General features: G+C 39.8%; 1 protein-coding gene across 1 annotated transcript in view; it reads left to right on the top strand.

Moving 5' to 3' along the window:
- The window catches only part of LOC146003312 (putative G-protein coupled receptor CG31760), an 822492-nt gene that overhangs the window by 421782 nt on the left and 381838 nt on the right, over positions 1-18872 (top strand). The window lies entirely within an intron of this gene.

The following is an 18872-nucleotide window of genomic DNA, read 5'->3' as shown; positions in this document are numbered from 1 at the left end:
AAGGTGCCATCGGTTTTGATGTAAGCAGTACGCTACCAATTACCTCAACCTCCTCCACCATTTTTTCCAGGAAGTGTTCGATTACATTTGGCCCGCGGTATATATATGCTTCATTTATTTTATCACGTCGCACAACAACATAGCCGAAACTATTAGGTTGATGAAGCTGGTACGGCGTTGTGGAGGAAATTTCAGGATCCGGTTCGCAGTAGGAGAGTGGTTTCAGGAAAGACTCGAAATCTGCGACGATGATTGCGGGATGTTCCAACAATGCCTTGTGCATTTTGAATTCTTCGACTTCGTTCGTTTCGGGCATCAACATTCTAGCCGGTCTGTTGTCGCCGCAATAAATTTTATGTTCGGCAAGTTTCTCCAGAGCAATTTGACGTCCGGTGTATTTTCGATAATCGAGTTGTTTTTGATCGTCGAACGTGGTTAGGCATCTCGGGCAAACTTCGATGCAATGTTCATGCTTGGTTGATTGACTTCTGACCAAACGTGATAGTGAACGAATTAGCGTATAGTGATGAACATCCTCGTTGGAAATTAGAAGGAGATTTATTACACAGGCATCGTCATCGTCGATATCGCTTATCCTGACGGGATGCACGAGATATTTATCTGACGTGAAGGAATATACATTAATAGCGATGCGTTTTCCTGTACGATTTTCGAACTTTGTTATATCCGACAATGTCACCGGGTATTCGATGCCAGACATTACACTTTGAAAGTCGGTCTCGTATTGTTTGTAATGAGAAACCTGTTCTGGATTATTTGACCAATGAACAGGATGCAGTGCGGCCAATATACACCAAAGGAAACACTTTTTATCGCTGTTCTGTATATTTAACACAGCCCTCTTGTGTTGAATGTTCGGTGGAAGAGGAACGTAGCTGGATGCGTGAAGAGGCGAGAATCGGTTCACGTAAACGCTTAACGTGTGAGGACTTCCACACAGAGACCATCCCGACCCTTTAGCCTCGAAATCGTCGTGTTTCTTAACCAGCTTGTTGGAAAGATCAGAATAAAATTCGTCCAAATTATCGACGTCCGCCAAATGAAGAGCCTGGTTTTTTGTTCGATGATAAAAAATACTTGTTGTACCATCGACTTTTTCGTATTCGGAAAATAGATCAACGTATACTTTTATGGAATTATTTTCCAATTTATTTTTTAGAATATTTATCACGGATGTTTTTGTTTCACGCAAGAAACTAAGAATATCCCGGCCTGGTTCCGAAGTAAAAAAGAAATCCTGAATATGACGGTTGAATGCAGATCTAATTGGTTTGCGTTCATTAGATAATTTAACTTGTTTGGAAGTGGAAGCTTCCGTTTCTGAATTATCGATTTTCCTTTTCGATGTTCCTTGTTCGGTCGATGGTTTGCAAATTTTGAGATGTTTACTTAAATTTGTAATGCTGATCATTTTTCCGCATCGAGCACAGGGCTTAGAAGGTAACGAACGATTAATTCTCGAACCTGTTTCGCTACATCTTGCCCTGTGTACTGATAAATTGTTCCTTGAGATTAGCTTCCCACAAGTAACACATTCAGTTTTGTCATTTTTACGATTGAAACTGGTGGTGGATGCCATTGCTTTCTCCAAAATCACAGAAATCAAAAAGTCTAGTATATAGCGACACAATTTTCAGGTATGTTATTTTATATAGAATTTCTTGGAGTGATTACAAAACTCAAAAATTCAATCTACTGTAAATAGAATTTCAGGTATGTTATTTATATAGAATTTCTTGTGTGCGAATACAAAAACTCAAGAATTCAATCTACTGTAAATACAATTTTCAGGTATGTTATTTTATATAGAATTTCTTGGGGTAATTACAAAACTCAAAAAATGAATCTAGTGTGAATATAATTTTCAGGTATGTTATTTTATATATAATTTTCACGGGGCGTACAATATTGTCAACGGTATTATATTTGAGCACGTCGCTTGTCGCCTAAACACTACAGCTCACAGGTCGGGAAAATCTGGCATGAAAGCAGATAATACGCTTATGCCTTATTTATATAGAATTTTCACGGGGCGTTCAATATTGTCAACGGTATCATATTAGAGCGCGTCGCTTGTCGCCTAAACACTACAGCTCACAGGTCGGGAAAATCTGGCATGAAAGCAGATAATACGCTTATGCCTTATTTATATATAATTTTCACGGGGCGTTCAATATTGTCAACGGTATCATATTAGAGCACATCGCTTGTCGCCTAAACACTACAGCTCACAGGTCGGGAAAATCTGACATGAAAGCAGATAATACGCTTATGCCTTATTTATATATAATTTTCACGGGGCGTTCAATATTGTCAAGAGCGTTAGTTTTTGTAGAGCTCTCTTTTTCCATTTTTCCTCTATACAGTGAAGCTGTAGAAGACGCAATTAGCTAACCTAGCATACAACACACCTTCCTAATTAATATGGATATTGTCACACATTCCTCTTATTTTATACTGTTGTAAATAGAAAAAATTATGTACGGTAAATGTTTTGTACATTATAGGAAAAAAATGCAAAATATCCTCCAATTTTAATTCGAATTTTATCGAATTTTTACATATTTCCACGCCGCCACATATTGTCCTATTTGCTTCTTTTACTTGCCTGGCTTAATTAACTCTCGCTAATTAGCATTTTTTTGGAAGAAGTCAACTAGAACAACATATGGCGGTATGAGAAATATGCAAATCAAAGAACATTTTAGCAATATATGGGCCCTAGCAATTAGCTTTCTCGACTAAGAGTACTCTTTCAAACGTCTTCTGCTGATCGTATTACTAAACGAGGACGTTTAAAATTTTTGGGTGTTGAAAAAGTTTGACCCTACTTTTTTATTTCTATTGTTTGCTAATAGATGGCGCTAATAGTACCCCCTCCCCTCCCCTCTCCCCTCTTCTCCTCTGCTGTATGACAAATAGCACAAACATAAAAATCAAGATTTTGGAGAGCAAAACATAAAATTTGCATGCATCTGATGTCGAACCAGGAACTTTTATCTTTCGGGGAGTTAACATTATTTTTTACTCAGTCGTCATATAACATGAACACACGCAAAGATTCACATGTGCTTTTATTATTTTGTGTTCGGTAAGTACAAGTATATTCTTACATAAATTATTGTTTAATTTAATAAATTGTAAACTCAAAACCTGCTAAACTAACACTCCTTCTGTGTTTCATTAAACTATTGAAAGCGAATGTTGCGTGCGCGCGGAAATAACACAGAAAAAAAACCCGGATGGAAGCAATTTAAAATCACTGGGGCAAGGTCAGTATTACGAGAGCGTAAAAAACACGTGCTTCCATTCAACTTCGAAAAATAAGAATGAATGTGTAATAACACTGGTATTATTTGTAATCACAGTGCTTACTCATGTATTTTGTTTAATATTTTATTTCAAATTCACTGTCAGAAACTAGTGTTGTTAGTTTCTGCATGTAGGTTTATTTACTCTGTTGGTTGTCACTGTCAAGTTTTTAGTATTCGTACAGCATAAAAAGCTATAACCCCCCTCTCAAAATATATACATTGTATACGCCAAGATGCGCAATAGCCTGGCAACACATCATGAAAAAACATGCCAAGAAGACCCAGTGGGTTTATAAGTCAGTGCTGCCAATTCCTATTTGTAGGTTAGCTTAGCCAGTGAAAGATCATATAGTAGAATTTTTGTAGAGTGGGTGTTTGCGAGTTCCACGACGCGCTGCCTGCCGATACTCTATGCAGCGTCATCCTGATTGCAGAGAAGTCCTTCGTCCACGACGTGAAGAACGAGAGGGTGACGGAACAGTTTTAAAATTCATAAAAAATTGCCACATACTAAAAATCAACATCCAACACATTTTAGGTTATATAAAATTTGTGAAAACCTTATAATACTGAAATATTAAAACAAACGGAGTCCCCCTTGTAGGTTAGTTCGGTGCGTAAATAAAAAAAATGATAGGTTAAGTTATATCACTTAGGATCGTAAGAAAATTAAAAAAAATCGTAAAAAAAAAGATAGGTTAAGTTATATCACGTAACATCGTGATATACCTACCAAGTACGAGTAGGGAAAAAAATGAGTGCAGTGAAAATTTGTACTAAAACATCGCTAAACGCTATAACATCGACAAAAAATTGTCAAAATATGTCAAAAACTTATATTCGATTGATAAAAAAAATACCTACAAAATATGATCCTCAAATAATAACGTTCAAACAGTGCATAAATAAAAAAAATGATAGGTTAAGTTATATCACTTAGGATCGTAAAAAAATTAAATAATCGTAAAAAAAGGATAGGTTAAGTTGTATCACGTAACATCATGATATACCTACCAAGTACGAGTGGGGGAAAAATGAGTATAGTGAAAATTTGTACTAAAACATCGCTAAACGCTAAAACATCGACAAAAAATTGTCAAAGTATGTCAAAAAGTGATATTCAATTGGTAAAAAAAGACCATACCTACTAAGTACTACTTTGAAACGCCTAATATACACTACTAACCCGAGACCTCTTAATTACAAAGCGTCGACGTTACCACTATGCTATCTGGGAGACCTTGTCATCATCGTAAAGAACTCATGTTCACGGGGTACCAGGTTCATATCCTTTGGTCGGCGTCCTGACAAATTCTTCTCTTTCCGATATTTCCTTCCGTGTGAATCCTGCGATGTTACTTTTCATGAAGGTCAAAGGTTTCTGAAAACACTCAAATGTCAATATCCCTTCCACGCACGGCCGTAGGCAGGAAAAAGTTTCGGGGGGGTTCATTCATAATTGTTCCCATGGGCGTCGCCAGAAATTTGAATAATTGAAATAATAACAATAATTGTACAGTAATTATTAAAATTTCATAATAATAAAACAATTTTATTCCATAATAATACTAATAATAATTATTATTATATTATTGTTATATCCTTGAGGGGGGGGGGGCTTACTCAATCCAGCAGATAAGTGAATATCCAGCACAAGTTTCTTTTTTGTTTTTTTACGTTTCATACAGTGCGTACTGAAATGCACAATTATTATACTTCGTCACTAAAATTTAGACACCTTCAAGAAAAGACTTTAAAAGTTAGATGGAAATTTTAGTCATAAAGTTTTTGTGGTTAACTTTAAAATTACATTTTTGGAATTTTGAAAAGTGTGGAATCAGTTATTCTTTTTAAAAACTTAGCCTGGTGCATGGTTTGTAACCTCAATCGCGAACGTAATGCGCTACGAAACTGGAGATCCTAGGTTTGAACTCCTATCAAGGGGGATTTTCGACTTTATCGGACAGGGAATTTAAAAGCTGGAAAGGGAATTTTGGGACAATCATAAGAGAATCTTCAGTCTATATTCCTTGTGACGCAGGAGCAACACTGGAAAGATGACAGCAGAAGTGATAATGGAGGAGTCGTGGGTTGGTTACGATTCTGAGAATAAATCCTGTTTCACTCAACTTTCAGAATTCCAAATGTATGAAAATTCTAGCTCGATCGTTTCAACATTGTCTCCTTGTATTTTTGTAAAATTTGTTACAGATTTTGGTTTCTGAACTTCCATTAATCCAACATGTCAGAAGTTTCTGGGGGGGGGTTGAACCCTAGAAACCCCCCCTCTAAATACGGCCATGCTTCCACGTAGTACACCCAGGACTGCGTTTTGCAGACTAGCGAGGCTCTGGCGTCTGACGTACACAGCTAATATAATGATCTGTGGGGATCATGTTGTTTCTGTATGTTTGTGATCCATCTCATCTGATCAGGCGACTTGTAATCAAGGGGTCCCAGGCTTGATTCCCGGTGGAGGCACATAGTGGTTCGGATCCCACTTTATACTGTAGGTTCAGTCACGGTTAACCTTACTGTGCATAAAGTGGACTTAAAACATGAAATCAAAATCAATTCAAAAATTTTCTGATCAGGCCCGTTCCCAGTGATGTGCCGTAGACTATAAGTTTACGTCTACATGCGTTGTCTACACGTTATCTACACGTAGATTACATTGGGTTCTAGTTTACATAGACTACGTAGACAATCTAAAGTGCAATAAAATTAATTTTCAAAGCTTTCATGAAAGGAAAGTGACATTTTCAACTATATTGGTTCCTAACGAACTGAAAAGAACCCTATTTACAACAAAATTTCTCTTCTCTTCTATTATCAACTATGGAAGAAGATAAATAGTATGCAAAAAAGACAACAGATGGCAGTTGTGAGGCAAGAGTGGTCTTTTCCCCATAAAGCACTAGAATATTTCCTATATTAGGTTTCTTTCTAGATGATAAATTTTTCAAATTTGAAAGAAAGAGTATGAAAAGTTCTCCACACACATCAGCAACTGATACCCAGTATAATTTTCTTTTAATTCCACGGCGCTCTTTGCTAAGTTATCACCTTTCGCCATGTTGTTTACATACATTACGTAATCTACGTGTATAACATAGTCTACGTGTAGAATGTAGACTATCGTTGTTTACGCGTAGACGCACATCACTGTCCGTTCCAAGAACGTCACAAAGAACGTCCATGCCAAGGGCGGGATTCGAACGAGGATCATGTTTTAAACTAACAACCCATTATTTAAACTTCTGTTGTGTCTTGTGCACACACAAACCCAACCGTCTACCCTTTGAAAAGCTCAAGTTCCACCAAGAACTCTCGACAAGTCATTACTTGTCCAGTCGATAAAATCCAAGAGCGCTTGTAATTAGAACCAATCACTTGAAAGTCGCTTAAATTGCTTTCCATTCGTACTAATGGATTCATTCGGAAGTTTCTCGCGTCGACACAGAGAAAATTAACCAGGAAATCACTTTTTTCAGCAGAAATTAATTTCGAACATTTTTCATAAACAGGCACTCTTGTGTGTCTAGTCGCGTCAGTCTGTACCCAGTGTAAATTCTTCATTAGTTTAAACAGAAAGATTATGCTTGTAGAGATATTACTGGTTATAGTGAAACCACAGTCTTTACACATAGAACAGATCGTTTGAGTAGAGGAGTTTGGGGCACATTTTGAACATCGCGAATTTCCAGACAATGCGATGAAATTGTGCGGAGTTGGCAGTAATGGCGGTAGATGGCAGGATGCGGTGTGTGCTAGTAATCGGAGCATTAATCGTTTAATAAACAAATGTGATAACATTTGTATAACTCCCTGAAAAGTAATTCTTCTCATCAAAAGTTACAAGGAGTTAACAACCACGCAGGAGAACAGTCGAGTTTTATTACAGAAACGTACGTAAAATTTCAGTACCACCAAACGTATCTAATTCCCTTATTTTCTTATTTTTCACATTGATACTTACGTATTCTGCATTCCTAAGGATTCTTGAAGATGGCATTTTGTATTTTCCATGCAAATAATATCAATTTTAGACATATCGAGTATTCTCTGTACCGTAGCCACTGATGAATAAATTCTCGTGAATTCGCGTAACAAGTGAGCAGCAGAGGCGCAACCACAAATTTATGTTGATTGATTGATTTAGTTTATTTTATTTCTCGTTTTGTGCCTCTTGGCTAATTTGCGAAGATGGGGATGAGTGACGAAATGATGAAATTGATGAATGGACATTCACAAACAACCAAGCCCGACCGGGATTCGAACCCGGGACCCTTGGCGTCACAAATTTATGTTGAGAGTGGGGGCAAGTTCCAGGATAAACGTACCAATAATAATAATAATATTAACAATAATAATGGTATTATTATTATTAGTAGTAGTAGTAGTATCAAAAACTTAATTATCCTCATAAATTACGCAAAGAGGGGTAGAAGTCGGTACTAATGCATTTGTTTGGAACAAACTATTTGAAATATTTTTTCAACACCGTCAATTTCGCATTAGCTAATAATGGAAAACAAGGACACAAACTGTATTTTTGAATGGCAGAAAATGAATGATGAATGCATTCCGAAGATAATTATTTTTGTACATATAACATTATAACTAGAGCCCGGAAGTTCAGGCATTTATTTTCGTTAAAATAGGCAGGCAAAAAGGCATTTATAATGTGGAAAATAGGCACTAAAAATTAAAAAAGGCAAAATAAACCGAAAAAATGGCACATTTGGAAGTCGCTTACTTTTATATATAATTTCTGGCAACATGTAAAAATCTAAATTGGGAAGAGCATTTCAATTTTCTCCGTCTTGATTGCACATAATTACAAGGTGTTTTTTTTTAAGTTCTCAACATTCATTGATAGTCGTCTGTCGGAGAGAATATTTCTCATAATAGAAAATGATCTTTCTACTTCGACAGAAGTTATTGGAGCATACAGAAAACAAGCTAATGTAGCTGGACTCATTTTGGTAACAGCATTTTCACCTTTTAGAATATCACAAATTGTTTTCAATTGTTTCAAGTCCTTGTTTGCACTCACTACCCGTTTGCACTTTTCCGCAACAGCTGACCCCTTTTCTCCTGGCACTTCCATCATCTGCTGCATAGATTCCTAGAAGATTTTCATGGATGCTATAAGAGTCTCACCTCTTTTTTCTAGCTTTGTAATTGTCTCTGGCAATGCACAATAATGTGCAAAAATAAACGACAGTTCATTCTTCAGTTCTGAATAGCACAGGAGTTTTTCACTTCACGAATTGAAGCCGCTTCATTTTCTGGATGAGCATCGATCACCTCACTGATTTTTTTTCAAGGTTGTTAGCATAATATATAGCTGCTGATATCCAGGTTCCCCATCTTGTCAAGACTGGTTGCGGAGGAAAACTAAGCTCAGGCGTAACTTCCTGAAATTTTCGGGTTCGAGAGGGAGATTTCAGAAATATCTTCTTTGTGTTCGAAATCAACCCCTCCACTTCAGCAGTCAATCATGTACAAGGAAATGTTAACCGAAAGGCTATATCCTAACTCAGCATGAAATACTTTTTTCTCACACTTTTCTCCTTCAGCAATGTTGAAACATGCGTGAGTTCAATATTACTTAAATAAGGCGAAAATTATTCACGTAATAAACGGAAGAAAAATAAATGCCAACATTTTTTTTAAAAAAATGGTCAAATTTCATTGAAAAAGGCAGAAAAAGGCATTATAATTAAAATAGGCAGTGGGGTCCCAAATAGGCAAAATAGGCAAAATGAAAAGGCTTCTAAAACATTCGAAACAACATAATAAACGTATATTCGGAAAAATTTTATCAATATATGCAGTAGATAAAAAGAGGCATTTTGCCAAACTTCCGGGCTCTAATTATAACTTTCAGTTACAATATGTTTTACACATATGCAACATGGAGCGACATAAAAGAAGAAAATACTTATGCAACATGCTAACATTAATTGTGTACGTATTGAAAGTTTATGCAATACATATATAAGACACACATTATTTAAATACATTACATTACAGAAAAGGATTATAATGCGATCAAAGCGAGGAAGAAAAACGTTTTTAGATCCAATTTTGCAATTGAAAACAATATTGATTTAATAGGGCACAAATAATTTCACTGGACGCCATGGCATTCTATGGCCGACTCCCGCCGCTACGGCTCTGAACCTGACGATACCGAGGTAAGCAGGGTTTGAGAGCAAAGCGAGCAAGAATATTTTGCGAGGTTGTCTCAAAAAGTAAGGTGAATTTGTCTGTAAAACCCAGAGTTTTTTGTGTAGCTAATTAAATTTTTTGTATCTGTCAGATACCAAGGTGATGCAAGTCTGACGGCAATTACAGCCTTCTACATCAACCCGTTTGGTACCTAGAGCAATTCAAAGATGGCGCAACGACTTGAACATTACTCCAAGGAGGAGGTGCGCGGTGTTATTCGTTTTGTATGGGCGAAGGGAAAGAAACCATCCGAAATTCATCGAGAATTGTTGGAGGTCGCAGAAACAAGGGTATGTGTGGTGTAACTCATTTGCAAGTGGTAGGAGTAGTGTGACAGACGATGACAGAAGTGGCAGACCAGCAACGTCCATCACCGACAGCAATGTGCGAGACGTGGATGCGATGATTCGCGAAGACAGAAGAGTCAGGTTGCATGACATTGCTGATGCATTGAACATCTCATATGGTTCAGTGAGGAGTATCGTCCATGACCAACTTGGCTTCAGGAAAGTGTGTGCGCGCTGGGTGCCCAAAAATCTGAGTGAGGACCAAAAACACTACCGAATGGGCATTTCCCTGACCCACCTCACACGATATGCCCACGATGGCAGCGGTTCCTATGTCGAATTTTAGTGTGATACCATGTGTCAAACATATTACAGTTTCATATTCTTTTCAATACATCGAAAATTCACCTTACTTTTTGATACACCTACTTTTATTTGCATAAAATTTGAAATCGAAGGGGGCAATTATCCTCTGTGCCCATGGCTGTCAATGTTTACCCCCCCCCCAAGCCCCCTTAGAATTCGACTTCCATCGAAGGTTGAGGGGGGGCAATCCCCCCCTCCCCTGTGGTTGCGCCACTGGTGAGCAGAGGGTAGGAAGATTTCTTGGTGCCAAGGTGGATGGGATTTCTTTAAGCAGCCGAGGCCTGCATCGCTGATCCGCGCCCTGGGTCAATGTGTGGGGAGAAGAGGGGTGACAGGTTTTCGGAAATCAATACGAGCCAGGCAACCCCGTCTTCGCGTCACATCGAGAGCCTCCCGGACGGGAATTCCCACGGTATTTGGTTCGAATCCTTCTCACGTTCCGCGTCCCCTCCCCCTTCCCATCCGTCATCCAGGAGAGGTTCAAGTCTGAAAGACTTCGTGGGGATTCTTATCAAGACTCTGCTTCAGGTGATGGCTTTTCTGAGATGGCAAACAGTTTTCTGGAGCAGCTCGCGTTTCTGATTTCGCTGTATGCAAAATACGCTATTGTGGAGACTCATATTTTGAAATCTCATCTACAAAGCGTATTTTATTCATTTATCTCTAGGTCTAGCATACAAATACAAAACCTGCTTACCTTCGTGACGGAGTGGTTAGCTTAGGTATCCCGGGTTAAAATCCCGACATGCTTATTCTTTGTGATTGTCCCTCTATCAAATTCATAATATCATTACTTATCCTCATCGTCGCGATTAGCTAAAAGTTGAAACATTGCGACGCTAAATGACCAAAATACAATATACAAATTCATCTACATATATATACCGGGTGGTCAGAGTTAAAGTTACCCAACTCGGAGCCCTCTGTAGTCTGTTTGATAATTCTGAAATTTGGCGAATCCACTATGCAGACCATGGGGAAGAGGATGTCGACAAAAAATAAATAGCTCAATTTTCCGCCACCAGGATGAAATGTGGCGCTGTACTTCCATGATGGGTTGTAATAATGACGTAAACTGCTCCAATTGGTTATGGATTTGAATTTACCTTGCAATCTTGCAATAGACGATAGATTATTTTCTCGCAACTTCCAGCCACTAACAAATGTATTTCTAATTATTAACTCGGCTAAATCACTTTGATTATTTGTGTAACCCATCATGGAAGTACAGCGCCACATTTCAACCTGGTGGCGGAAAATTGAACTATTTTTTTGTATTTGTATTTTGCTTCTCTTGTAAAGTTTACTCTGAATCGTGGCACATGAACTTAACTTTAAATAAACATTTGAAATGTTCTAGACCATCAACTATGGAGGAGGGCGGGGGCTATGACCAGAGACAGCAAAACACATGACTTATTACTATATACTAACATGTAAGTATGTAATTATGAGTATTGTTAACATTTTTACTAAAAAGAGTTTCAAAAGACAATGTGCATGATCTAGGAGAGTGGATGGGACGTTCGGGCTACAAATGGCTCTCATCGTTGATATATTAGGGAGATCTGTTTTTCGCTCCGTGGTAGCAGATATTAAAAGTCGGGAATATTTTGCTATTATGGTTGACGAAACGTGTGACATATCCATCCGTGGACAATTAATATTCTGCATTCGAACTGTGAATAAAAATTTTGATATTTTTGAGGAATTCATGAGCTGTTATGAGATCCCGAGCACTGAGGCCAAAACTTAGAAAGGGAGAGAGTGTGTCATTCATTAATTTATTTAAGTTATCAGAGCCCCCCCAATAATTTTGACAAGTCTGCGCCCCTGCACACGCACACACATACACTAGTGTGAGTGTGTGTTTGTATGTGTGTGCATAAGTAGGTTAGGACTCGAAGCAAGTATCTTCGTGGTGGAGTTGATAGCACAGCTTGTTACGACGCCAGGGGTCCCGGGTTCGAATCCTGGCCTGGGCATGGATATTTGTGAGTGTCCATTCATCAATTTCATCATATCATCACTCATCCCCATCTTCGGAAATTAGCCAAAATTAGAAGACAGGCGTAGCGAAATAAACCAATTCAATCAATCAGTACCTTTGGTAGCGAGTCCCGCTCCTACATCGAGGTTACGTCACTCTTCTACCAGAGCCACCGAGTCCTGACTAGAAGGGACTTAGACACTCTGCTCAAGGAATGTTTGTAACAAGCGAAGGAAACCAAGTCTTCACAAGCGATGATTGCAATGGGCTCGACCAATAAACTTGTGAGAGGCAAAGTGAGTGCATGGAGGGGAAAACGTGGCCGCAGATACTAGCTGTTAGCAGCAGTGCGCACCACTTTCCTCCGCCCTCTCGCTCCCTCTTCTACTCTACCGTTATGCGCGACCCTGCTCTAAATATTCCCGATATCGAGCCACCGAGTGCTGAGACTACTACTGTCTCTGTAATCTGTGGAGCAAGGCCGCGCACAACGGTAGAAAGAGAGTTTGCGGATCGAAGCAGTTCTCGGTGGTAGCTGCAGCCCCGTTTTTTTTCTCCTTGCATTCACTTCCCTCGTGCCCTCTCGAGACTTGTTCTCGTTCGCTTGCTCCAGAGATTCCCGGAATAGTGTGTTCGGAAGTTACAAAACAGTGACGTATTCTCACGTGACGCAGGCGTTGGAAAAGTGCGGCAGTTTTAAAACGGGACAAAATTATTTGAAAGATTGTACGAGAGTATTACATTACAGTTGATTCCACATGCTCGTGGCAGCGCATCACTTTCTTCTTTTTCAGGGCTAATAATACCCCTTGTAGGGCATCGACTCTGGTGACTTTCGACGTCACTCCGACGCTTTGATCAATTTTCACGACCGGTTGCACACGCCGCGGCGGATAGATCAACCCTTAGCTTCCTTTGATGCTGCTTAGCGGGACGGGATCTCTGGAGACAGCAGTGCGCGCGATTTCCGTGCTCTTGGGTCTACTCAGCCTCGGGCAGCGTCCTCTCGCTTGTCTTCTTGAAGGTCTGTACGGTTTTGCGATTCCTAAGACCAGGCGGGACATCGGTAGAATCTCTCCCGAGCATCTGTCTCCGTCAGTCGTGTCAAATTAAGGTTTTAGTGAGGGCATCTCGAATCTCAAGTCGAATTTCTCAAGGGTAAAACTACAGCGCCTTGAAAAACGTAGTGTGGGAAATGACCCAAGAAACTGGTTCCCCAGACGGATGAGAAACATAGATGGCAGTGCGATCAATGTCGGTGCTAATTTTCTTATGAAAGTAATGCGACTTTGTTAGTTTTTGGAATATATTATGTAGATTTGTTTGTCTTGAAAGGCGGTACGTGAATTGATGGAAACAGTTATATTTGTGGAGTGATTTGCAGTCACGAAATTACATTAATTTGGAAAGAAAAGTAAAAATAAAATTAATAAATAAATGGCATGCGTAACACAAGAAGAAACATCGCAATGTGATTCCGGACGTCAGGGGTTGGATTGTGTACTAGAGTTTTATTTTTCTAGTTATTAGAATATAAATAGTATCCTTAGAGATATTTCATACCGAGGCGACAAACCACAAGTGTCGCTTGGAAGCGAGCAGTCCGTAATCAATGCAGCCTTTCGAACCGTAGGGACACAAGCTCTGACTGTAATGTATCCTCAAGGAGATTTTACAGCAAAGCGACACGCGACAAACGGTACGAGGATTTCACACCAAAACGACACGGGTCCTTCGGTCCAAGGCAACTTTCACACCGAAGCGACACATGTTGCTTGGAAACGAGCCAATCAGGAGCAACATTTCACATCGTAGCGGTATGACGGGAAGCACAGGCCAGCGTTCGGTTCGTGAAATCCTCAAGCGAGAAGTGTCGCGTGCCGCTTGTCGCATTGGTGCGCAATCTCACTAAAGCAAGACACTCATTGCATCGCGCATGCGCGAACAACAAACCACGGCAACATGTTGCAAGCTATTGAGGAAATGGCCCAATTTGAGCGACGCACAAGCGACAAAGCGACACGTAGCGCGTCGCTTCGGTCTCAGCACCCTTCCTTTAAGGAGCTTTCCGACCGAAGTAACAAGTAGCACGCGAATACGCCATATGAACGTGTCGTTTGCTGTTTGGACTCTCATGTGCAATGAATGCTATTTTACAGTCTGTTAGTGTGTGACAGTGTGAACATCCCGTGTCGCTTGTCCCATTGGTTTGAAAGTTGCCTTACACTCATGTCGATGGCACTAAGAAAGTTTTGTGGGGTTCCCCTTGTCGTTTCATGCAATCATCATTATCATCATCGCCGCGATTAGTTTAAAGCGGAATAAAAGAGACATTAAATATCAAAAATACAAATGCTTCAGTGTGCATATCTTTAAAAGAAATGATGATAATATTAATGAACCTAATTCATACACAAAAATTTAGTTGCCAAGAACATTCCACGCGTATTTTTTCTCCCGTATTATTAACGAAAGTATGACGATAACAGGACGTGGTCGACTGTCTAGAATGTTCGTTAATATCTTCGCGACCACTGTACCAAATATCATGGCAATTATCACATTCATAGAAATGCTTCATGTAAAAGAATCAGACGTTGCAGCAAAAACTCCATTTACTTCCATTATAAGCAGACGAATACCAAGCACCGGTGTAACCGAGGTCAACACCAGCGCCTCTAGCGGATCATTTTCGAGTGGAACCAGCCAGAGAGCGCAGAACCATGCCGTTTTCCACACTACGTTATTCTAGGCGCTGTACTCGCGGCTTCTTGTGCAATAAAGTACCTTCACCAAAGGTGACCCATCCCACGATATCTGCGTTCGTACAACATTTAGTCGGAAGATGGCAGCAGTTTATTGAATGCAGTCTCAATCTGGTGCACACTACCAACAACCAAGCTGTTAGCGTGCACAGGGGCCATTTTGCAGACGTTATTGTTTTGAGTGACACGTTTTTTGTAGCTGGTATAAGACGGACGTGAGTAGAAAATTGAAATTTAAACACATTAAATTCAAGGTATAGTACATTGCACATTGTTTGTCAGTGTATGAACATATCTTTTAGATGATGATACTCAGTTAAACGTATCATAGTATTTATAGTCACTGTTGTGCAATAATGTCATGTCATGCAACTGGCCCGAAGGTGGGCCACAATGGCGAATGTACACAATGCCGCCGATACGTTCGTGAGGAGTGTGAAGGACTCACCGTTCAAGACAAAATACCCGCATTCGTGTGCAGCTTGTGTCAGGACTCGGACTAAACTTCATAATTTCTTTCCAAACATTACAATCATTTCATATGTTGTATAACCGTTAACAACAGGTGTATTTTGTTTCTAATAATACATATCCTATTGTTTAACACAGTGTTTCTTGTTTTCGAAACCCATCTACATGACTAGCAAACATATTTTTAATAGTGGGCCACCTTTGGTAACCTTGTGCCCAAGGTGGCCCACTTGCAGCCATTTTTTACAAAAATTATGACGTAGTTGTTATTACATTTTGTGAGACGGTTCCATGTTTTGCATGTTACCAATGCTTCCAATGTTTCACATACAAATTATCAGGAACGTATCTCTCACCACAAAATTATAAAAAATTGCAAAGCTTAACTATGGCCACCTTTGATGAAGGTGCCTTACAATTTTTAGCACCAAATGTTGTTTTCCATCAATCAAAATGTTGTTGTCCCCCGAAGATAAGTTCCGAGATACGCCTGTGATCATCACTACTATCAACTGATGTTTAGAAAGAAAGCAGAAGCTTTGTGCACAGGAAGGCTGATCGGAACTGAACCTACAATAGTGGGATCCCAACCACTATGTGTACAAGGCGAGGACGTTATGACTATCCACCAGGGAGATCAAAAACTTCTGACAGATCGCTAAATGACTTCTCAACGTGCTGAAGTGGTGTAAAGCATGAATATGTAATTATTGATGCCCATTCATGTATTTCAGCAATTCATCGTCGCATAAGCTAGGGACGTAAAAATAGTCAAAACAGATCACCGACCGTATTTGCTTTTAAAGAAACTCTACTAAATCAAAGCAGAGTTCCCATGAGGGGCCCGAGGTTCGAATTCTTTTTTTAGACCACGATCGGATGCTCCTTCGCGCGTATTCGAACACCCCCTCCCCCTCTCTCGCTCTTGTTTCTTTCAAACGAGCCGCCGAGGATCTATGAAAGAGTCCGCCATCGAATTTGGTAACCGACCCGTGATAATGTCGGACGTCAGAAGGCGCTACCAGCCCCCCCTCCTCCCACCTTCGGCTTCTCTATTAACCCGTTGTCATGGAGAGCGAATTAGAAATCTTCCAAGCGAGAAGAGGGTTCGACGAGGGGAAGCAGGGTTGGGGGAAAAGCTATAAACAAACATTTTTTAAACAACTCGAAGCACCTTCATCTGAAGCGGTAATGGGAGACCAAAACAGGTCGGCTTCTTTTTTTCCCCCAATGAAGTAATTTCGATGATCGATCGAAGCCCCTCCAGGCGCCTCCAGTTCGGGGAATTTGTTTGTTTTTTTCCCGCTCAGGAAACTGTAATGTCATTTCGTAGCAAGGAAGGTAGGCTGAACTGGCGTGTTGAGTGTTCGATTCTGCAGATTCCAAGTTCAAGCCGGCCCCCGTGGCGGAGTGGTTAGCACATCGCGCTACGACGCCACGGGTCCCGGGTTCGAATCCTGGCCTGGGCATGGATATTTGTGAGTGTCCATTCGTCAATTTCATCATATCATCACTCATCCCAATCTTCGGAAATTAGCCAAGAGTGACACAAAAAGGGAAGTAAAAATGAAGCAAATCAAATCGAAGTTCAAATTCCTGCAGGGGTAAGAATTTTTCCCTTTATGTTCAAGTTCATTCAGAAGAAACGTAAAGGATGAGTCAGGAACGGGGAAATAGACAGAGAAGGAGAGAGAGTCAGACACAGGGAAATAGAGAAATAGAGAACAAGACAGAGGGGAGAGAAGAGAAAGATAAAATAGAAGAGGGTGAAGGGAGAGAAATAGAAAAAAATATGGAGACGGCAAGATAGGAAAAAGAAGAGGTAAAGATTCAGAAATGGCGAATGAGAGAGGCTCAGAAACAGGGAAATAACGAGAGAGAAAGTGGTAAAGGAAGAAAAACAAAGAATGAAAACAGCCAGAAACGGGAAAGAGAGGGAGATATACATAGATCCAGAAGCAGGAAAAGAAAGAAAGAGGCAAAAAGAAAGAAAGAATGAGAGGGAAAGAAAGAAGAGGAAAGGAGAAGGTAAGAGAAACAGAATAAAAAGGATGAGAAACGGGAAGAGAGAAAGAGGGGGAAAATAAGACGAAAGAGAAAATGAAAGAGAGAAGGAGAAAGAAAGCAAGGAGAAGAAAGAGAAAGAAAGCAAGACAACGAAACAAACGGAAAGATAGAGAAACAAAAAATATGAAAGAAAGTTAGACAAGCAGGGGAAAAAAGAATGAAGCCTCATCAGGCGCTTCCAGTATTGCAGTATTTCAGCCATTGAGCAGACTAAAATGTCATTTCGTAGCAAAAACACCAGTCTGGGCTGCCTGAGCATGTTGAGTGTTGGAGTCTGCAGGTCCTGAGTTCGAACTCCGGTCATGGTAGGGATCGTTCCTAGGATTATGTTCTTTCATCTAGTTCATCCAATAATTATCCTCCTAGTCTTGCGATTAACTTGAAAAAATAGGCTGAACGAGTGATTTATGGACAAGAGACATGAACGTTCTTTCAGTACAAACTTTGAAAGCTATGTTGATTAATAAGCTGTGAACTTTAAGCATGTACTGAAGAAGATCCATTCATCTGCAAAATATCAATGAATGACTTCTCATTCTGCTTGGTTGGAGCGTAGTGTATAATCCATATTATGCAAGTTATTTACACAGCATTTATTTATTTAATTTGTTTTCAAACATAAGTATTTACGACGAAAGCTCAAGTTAGAAAAAATACATTAAGGCGAGGAGATACAGTTACGCACCATGTGTGCATTTATTTGAATATTGTCGGAGTAGGCAATGCTACTGAAGAAAACTGTGGGGGTACAAGAGAGTATGAATTTCTCCACATGTGGCAGGTCGAAGCGTTTTTCAAAGTTGATTATTAAGTTAGATACAACCTGTAAAAAATATGACGAATAAGAATTGTCGGAATCCCATGTATTCCTTATGGGGAATGAACTTCAACATCAAGTTACGGCTAATCAAATGGGAGTTTCGACTTTTCTGCTGGGCAATCACTTCTTCAAACCACCCTCTTCCCGTTGATATCATTTTCAATTCCATCGGAAGTTTGATATTCCCAAGATGACAAATGAAAAACTACTCCCATATGCCGAATGCATTCCTCCTTCCCTCCTGGCAGTGTTGCCAAACCTGATGCGCATAAAAGAGCTAAATATCACCTTAAATGGAGTTACTTTCAAGGAGCTAGATTTACGAAGTGCTTGTTAGAGTAATGTTAGTTGTCAAAGGAGTGGGGCGCTGCTATTACCGTTAACTCTAAATTGATGACAATTTATTCTTAGTTTTCACCATCTAGATCCGGCGGCATCATCCATCTCATGGTCGTACGAAATCGAAAATAAAGGATTCCCTGATAACAATATCATGCCAATTTCACGTCTACACGGGGCTCTAAAAAGAAA

This window comes from Lepisma saccharinum, chromosome 20 (assembly GCF_977018435.1).
Source record: "Lepisma saccharinum chromosome 20, izLepSacc3.1, whole genome shotgun sequence".
Taxonomy (NCBI): Eukaryota; Metazoa; Arthropoda; class Insecta; order Zygentoma; family Lepismatidae; genus Lepisma; species Lepisma saccharinum.
Note: the sequence above shows the minus strand (reverse complement) of the source record. Positions and strands in the feature narration are given on the sequence as shown.